Below are 7875 nucleotides of genomic sequence, written 5' to 3'. Positions count from 1 at the left end.
GCAAGCCAAAACAAAACAAAGCAAGACAAAACAAAACCAAAAACCAGCAATGGAATTTTTTTTATGAGGAAATCTTTCATTGGGCGGATAAACTACACCTCCCCATGATTGTACTCTTTCAACTTCCATTTATATATTTGCTACAATGAACAAGTAACTCACTGTTTTACCACCATTTTGTGACTACTAAATTAAAATATAGCTACATGTCAAAATGACACATTTTAATAAACTAAACCAGCCATTTTAAAAGGCTGAATGGACACTTGGGCAACAAAACTCAGTGATTTGTTCCCCTCCCGTTCCTACCCAAAATATCCTCAAACTATTTAACTTCCACTTGACTAGATGAGCGTTTATGTTGCTTGTATGGTTAAACTTAAAATCTCCTGATCCACTTAAGATTCCCCCCGAGTAATGAGGTGCTGCTTTAAGACATACTGGGCTAAAGCATTAAGTTTCTAGGATAGCACTACTGATTTCTTTGTTCTTGCAATTCTTGTTTAAAATAAAACAACAGGTCAGGGTTTTTCCCAAATGAATCAATAATAGTCCCTGGGAACGTGCATGGTAAGAGTTCCATGTAAATTAAGGTAAAAATATTGGCTAATAAAAAATCCGACAGGACAATTTCTCAATTTTATCATTTCATTGGAGAGAGAAGTATGGAAGTCCAAATATGGCTGTGAGTTAACCAACAGATCTTGCAAATAGCAAATGTGAATGAGTCTTAATCTTTCCTGAAAATGAAGTAACGTATGACTTTTTTCCAGGCAATTATGGGTGAAGATGATAATCCTATGAAGATTTTAGAGAACACATGCATACGCACACACAATAGAAGTCAAAATATGGTGTGAAAATGCCTATGGTAATCTATGCTTACTGTTCATCCCAAAATGGAAAATTATGTGTTTCGGGCTATGGGAGCAAATAAGACAGATTCCGCTGCTCTATTCCATTCCTACTTTTTTTCTTTTAAATATTATCTCAGCTCTGTGGAGATGAAAGAACATAGGATTTAAAATGTTTCAACTTAATAACGAATGATTCTAAATGGGATGAGGTATTGTGGCACTAGAATTTTGACTCAATGTTTAATGAAGATGTTTCAAACAGAATAAGTTAAATTGTAGTTTCAATCTAAGACACTTATAAAAGATATCCTTCACGTTTCAATCTAAACTATTGAGAATTACGAAGTCCAGTAAGAGTGCAAGATCCCTCAAACTTCTTATCATATTTGCAAAGAACTGCAAGCCCAAAGCATCTTATTCTACTAAAAGAGTTTTTGAACATTATATGTGTGTGTGTGTGTGTGCGTGCGTGCGTGTGTGTGCATGTGTGTATATCTATATCCACACATCTATATCTATATATCTAGATACACACATATACACATACACATGCACAGCCCATAGACACATACATACAGATGTAAGTGTAGTGAATAGCAGCATCAAGTTCTTTGTGTTACACTTGATCACAGAGGTGGCTCAGTCTCTGCGATAGTTTGTCCTGTTCTATAGAAGGAATACTTGGGCCAACAGAATTAGTCTGACCCTGTGGGAGCTCCAAGGCCTGCTTCATCTGCCATTTCTTGAAAGAGTGTATCTACTTGGTTTTTTGCAGCTGTTAGTGTTGTGCTGCTCACAGAGTTTTCTATTTGTTGTGTCTGCCTAATGTTTCAAACTGGCGTTCAAATTTGTCCATTAAGGCAGGTATCTTCTCAACATTCATGCTCCTCAATGTAGCATCCATAGACTTAATTGCACCTGCCATTGATTGAGTTGCCTTGCCCATTGACACAGCTCTCTGAACTCTAGCTGCTGTAGCATCTACCCAAGCACTCATTCTCAAGAAATTAATTGCTTGGTTTTTCTGGCAGATTGCATTTTCAGCATGTATTCGTGCAACTTTTGAATGGCCTTTTTAATCTTGGTCTTTTCAGCTTTTTCTTCTTCATCACATTTTTTGGCATTCCTATTAAGCTCTTTTGCAGCAAACTTCAGGTTAAGTGGGTGTTTTTCCATGTTTGACATGGTCCTGACATTTCTCCCAGGGGTGTTGGTCGGTGGCTATAGGGCACCGGAGCTATGCGAGCTGTAGGCTGGAAGTCACCAGAGCTCCTGCACTTCCACTTGCACAGAGCCGACTGCCCATATGCCATAATTTTTAAAGCTATTCTCCTACCAATGGGTATGTGTTTTTTTTATTTACCACAGGGAGTAGAGTTATGAATATTTTGGTATTTATTGAAATTTTATTTCTGTCTTTGACTTCCTTGAAATATATGCCTAGTATTTAGTTTGCTGGGTCCTGATAATTTAGTCCATTTTCTTGCAGAATTCCAAATTAAAATACAGAACTGTTGGATTAATTTACAACTTCATCATTGTGTGTGTGTGTGTATGTTCCTGTTATTTTACAGCTCTTTCTGTGTTGACTAGTTTCATCTTTTGTCACTTTCACTTTTTTCCAGATTATGAGAATTTTAAAATTTAAATTTGTACTTCTCTTAATAGTTGTGATTTGGAACATATACATGACATGTGCATTTATAGTCTGTAATTCTTGTGAATTCCCTACATGCTTTGATCACCTATCTATTGGGTAAAAACACTTGCTATTGTATATGTATGTCCATTCCTTGTATATTTTTAATATCAGACTTTTTGATTCAAATAGTTTCCCCATTGTATTGTTTCTCATTCAGTTCCGTCTTCACTAATTTTACAAGTATGAAAGCTTTTAATTTTTTTGTTAAAATTGTTTATTTTATCTTTTATATTTTACTGTATCTATTATTTGCTTAAAAGTTGGCCAGAGTGGTAAAAGATACTTGATTTTGTTCTCTTCCATTTTTTAAATTGTACAACCTTTTACCTTCAGGTCATAAATCCATATTGAGCTTAATGTATTATTTGGTGAAACATGTTGGCTTAAACTTAATTTCTGCAAAATTGCTTCCTAGTTTTCCAGTTCAGATCAAAAAGAAAGTCCTATTCCTATTATTTTGTTTTTTATAATCATGTACAAGGCTCTTTTAAAATAAAATTGCTTGTTTCTTACTTTCTAATCTATTCCAAGCTTTAGTTTTCTCTTTTTCAAAACCAAGATGTACTTAACTGATATAATAGAAAGAACACTGGGTTTGGAACCAGAAGATCTGGATTCAGTTCCTAACTCTGCCATTTACTACCAAACTGAGCTGGAAAAAATTCTTGGATTTCATATGATTATCGACTAAGACTTGGAAGGTGTGTCATAGGTCATGTAGTGCAATCACCTCATTTGACAGAGGCATCATGGTTGAAGGTTGACCTTGGAATCAATAAGACCTACATTAAATAGTATACCTTTGACACATACTAGTGGATTATTCTAGGCACTTTTTCTTTTGGTGCTCTAGGACAACTTTCTAAGACATTAAGTTGCAGAGAAGGTGGCTACCTGAATTCATGCAAGGAATTTCCTCATCTGGGAGTTCCCTATACCAATTAAATCACATGTCCAATCCCTAACTCTTATTCCACCAAGAGGTAGCTTGGCATAGTAGATAGAGAGATGGATTGGCCTCCAGTCCTACCTTTATATTCTTGTTAGACCTTACTCTTCACATCCTCTTTGATCCAGTGACACTGGCTTCCTGGCTGTTCCATGAACAAGACAGGCTGTCTCTCAGCTCTGGGCATTTTCTCTGGCTGTCCCCAATGCCTGGAATGTTCTTCCTCCACAACATCAACTATTGACTACTCTGGCTTCTTTTAAATCTTAGCTAAAATCCTATGTTCTTCAGGAAGCCTCTCCCAATCCCCCTTAATTCTAATGCCTTCCCTCTGTAAATTATCTCCAATTTATCCTGTATAAAGTCTTTTTGAACATATTTCATTGCATGTTTTCTCCCTCATTAGCTTCCCTGATCCTTGAGGGCAGGAAATGTCATTTGCCTCCTTCTCTATCCCCAGCACGTGATTAATAAATATTGATTGAGTGATTGATTGACATAAGTAGGAAGTCTGATTGCAGGTTTGATTGCACTTGACCTCTCTATGCCCCAGGAAATTTTATAATGCTGTAAGTTGCAAAGACAATGCCAACTTGAATTTGTAGAGGGCATTTCTCACTGGGAGCTTGCTAAACCTATGAAATCATAGGTCTGGTTTATTAAAAACAAAAAAGAATATGATACAGTTTGATAACCAACTATATGATATAGTGTGATATCTGGAAATGCTAAGTCCCTTTCATTTATGCTTTTTTTCTCATTATTTCTCTTGAGATTTTAGAGCTTTTATTATTCCAAATAAATTCTGTTATTATTTTATCTTGTTCTGACTTTATTGGTATAGTACTGAATCTATAAACCTTCTTACTCTTTTTAGTCAGTCCTTTGTCCCTGTTATTAATTTTGCTGAACCTAGTTGGATGACTCTTTCCCCATAACTTGTACCCCTCATCATCCCAAATTTCATAATTTTTTAATTGTTTATTTCTCTTTTAACCTATTTCTTTACATGTTTATCTCTTTTCTTATGGGGTTAAGATAAGTATGTAGTTTCAAAAACATCCCTTCCTTCTCCAACTTCATAGCTTAATTAATAATTCTTTTTGAGGTTACCCCTTTCCAAAAAAAATTATATTTTGTGTCTTCCTGCTTTTTTTTTTCCATTTCTATCCTGTTCCCAATTCTATTCTCCCATTCATGGGTAATTTTCTTACATGTCCTTCCTTTCCTCTGTCTCTTATGACTTCTGGATTTCTAAATTTGAACTTCATTGTCTTTCTCATTTTTATACATTAATAGATCTGAGCATATCCTTCTCTCCCTGTGTCTTTTAGTTTTGTTTAATTTTTACTGGGGTTGTCTGCTATGCCCCACTCCTAAAATTATCAATTTGTGAAGAAAGCAGCACCATATTGGGGGACATTCTATATTCTGAGTCACAGGGTCTAACTCCCATGGCCGATATGTTTCATTTCTGAAATTCTACATTTTACATTCTACTTTTTCTACCATGAGGTTTGTTTTACTTAATTCTGATTTAAGGTCTTTGATTTCCTACCTAATTTCCATTCTAATCTCTTCCTTTAAAAGTTTTATCTACTTCTTGCATCATTCCGGAACCCCATACTTGTTCTAAGATCTCTATAGAATCTCTAGAATTCTCTATTTTCATTGGAGTTTTGGGGTTCATTTTCTTTCATGGTAGAATACTCATTTGATATGTTGTTATTTTTACAATTACTCAATTTTTTTGTCCTTATGAATTTCACTGTTGGGTCATCTGCTAGACCTGTACCCAGACTTTTTCTTTTGGATGTTTTGTCCACTAGACACTCACACTGGTAGTGGCTGAATTTAAATTCAGTACTTTTCCACTCTAAGACTGGCATCCACTATGCAGCAACTTTTCAATCCAAATTCAGTATTTTTTAAAAATGCAAAATTATGGGAGAAGCCTTAACATTTTTATCTTTTATTCTTTACCTTCCTTGTTGTTTGAGTTGTAATCTCAATGCTAAATCTTGATGCTAAAATGATCTCTGGGGTGACTACCTCCCCCCTCCCCCCGCCACCACATACATACATACCTTCCACTTTCTGCAGTCTTACTTCCAAAGTTGGGAACCAACAGACATAGACAAAAACAAGGGCTGAGTTGGGCTGCCTGTTTCTCTACTTTAGCAACAAGCCCACATCTTAGTACAAATCCTTAGAACACAATCCTCACAGGAATGCAGTATCTCTTAATCATTAAAAAAAGAAGAAAGAAAAATGCAAAAAGTCTTCCATTGACTCCTGCCTTCCATTCTTTCTTATCTGTGGAAGCTTTCAGGAGGTAAGTCTCAGCAGTAGCAAAAATCCAAAGGCAAATCCTTGGCCAGGGGCTGATTTGATGTGGATGAACAAAAGCAGGATCACTTCTGAACAATTCATCCTCAAATTACAGCCCTGTCACCACAGCATCCTGTAAAGGATCAGCACCTTTTCCTGTTCCTGACAGACACAGACCTGTGTGTGAGAGGCCTGATCAATATACCAGTTAACTAAACATCTGGCTAATAACAGTACTGACAGCTCACAACACTTTGTTTGAAGACAAGGAAATAACAGGAAATTTTCACTGATCCTTTTCTCCCAGCCTCACTGAGAGCTGGCAAGGTTGGTACCATCTTGTGGCATAGGGGAGAAAGCCCTGCATTTGGAGACAGAAGCCATGGGTTTGAGTCCCCAGCTCTGTTCTTTATCAAAGCCTCTGGGCATCCAGGCATGGCAAAGGCCCTAAGCATCAATTTCTACCTTTGTAGAATAATATAGCAGGGGATACCAGCTGATACAGGTGAGAACTTTGACAGAGAGTGATGAACTGGAAGTCATGTGGCCTGAGTTCAAATGCTAACTGCTCCTTACAGAAAGGACCCCGGTGGTATACTGGAGAACAAATTGTTAAATTTTTAGTGTGAGCATTTATACCTCAGAAATTGACAAAGGCCACAAATTAGTAGCTTCAGTTATTGTTTTGTTGATTATCTAGACTTACAAAAGTGATGGAGAAAATGTAAATGGCACAGGTTAAAATTTAAAGTGTTCTATGTACTTTTTTTTTCCTCTAGAGGACCTGAGTGATAAACATTTATCAGCAGAATCTGCTTTGAGCCATTCACCTTTTCTCCCTAAGCTTCAGTTTCTTCAGGTGTTAAAAAAGAGGGTAGAACAACATAATATCTAAGCTCTCTTCCAATTCTAGGCCTATAATCCTATGACACTTGACAAGCAGTCATCTAGCTTCTGAATACTTCTAGTGCAAGAACATCTATTATTTCCTGTGTTGGTCATTTCACTTTGGGAAGTTTTAAGTGCCCAAGTAGTACAGTTGTTGTTGTTAGCGGCTGCTAGGTGGCCCAGTGGATGGAATGCTGGGCCTGGAGTCAAGAAGACTCCTGTTCCCGAGTTCAAATCTGACCTCAGATCAGCTGTGTGACCCCGGACAAATTACCTAACCTTGTTTGTCTCAGTTCCTCGTCTATAAAATGAGCTGGAAATGGCAAAGCACTCCAGTACCTTTGCCAAGAAAACCTCCAATGGGGCCACAGAGAGTCAGACACCGCTGAACGAACAAGGGCATCCATTGTTTCCCAGGTCATTCCATTTCACTTTGGGAGCCTGTAAGTGCCCGAGTAGGTACCCCTAATTATTAACAATAATGAGCAACAGTCATAATGTCAGTAATAATAATACCAGCTAAAGTTGATATAGTGTTGGAGGTTTATACAGCACTTTATATAAACTACTGTATCTGATTGTTACAATGATAATGTAAGAGGTTGGCACTTTTATCATCCCCATTTTGTAGAAGAGGAAACCAAAGTCAGACTAGGTTAAATGACTTGTTCAGGGCCACACAGTTATCATGTATCTGAGGCAAGATTTGAGGATTTGAACTCAGACCTTCCTGACCCCACATCTAGCATTCTATCTAGTATGCTCCCTAGATAACATTATAAATTAGGAAGGTTTTCCTGACATCAAATCTAATTCTGCCTCAGCAGTTTCTACCCGTTGTTCACTAGTCTGCCCTCTGAACCCTAACACATTTATAAGTCATTTACCTTACAAAAAACCCCAACTTATTAAATTCTTAGTACTAATAATGCTACTAGCATTATCCAGACAATTAAAATTAGGCCCAGAGACCTGAATTGAATTACTCAATACTTCAATAGTTTATAGGCCTGGGAGCTGAGATTTGAATCATTTTCTCCTAATTCCATGTCATGTCGCTATCCTGATAAACTATATTGCTTTTGATGGTTGCTTTATGATCGCACATTAACGTAGCCTTACCTACATCATTCTCCCTCCTTTGAGAA

General features: G+C 37.0%; 1 pseudogene; it reads right to left on the bottom strand.

The window, feature by feature from the left end:
* Positions 1–1473: 1473 nt before the first annotated feature.
* Positions 1474–2042, bottom strand: LOC118840261 (annotated as a pseudogene).
* Between the last annotated feature and the right edge of the window lie 5833 nt (positions 2043–7875).

The sequence above is a fragment of the Trichosurus vulpecula genome, chromosome 2 (genome assembly GCF_011100635.1).
Source record: "Trichosurus vulpecula isolate mTriVul1 chromosome 2, mTriVul1.pri, whole genome shotgun sequence".
NCBI lineage: Eukaryota > Metazoa > Chordata > Mammalia > Diprotodontia > Phalangeridae > Trichosurus > Trichosurus vulpecula.
Note: the sequence above shows the minus strand (reverse complement) of the source record. Positions and strands in the feature narration are given on the sequence as shown.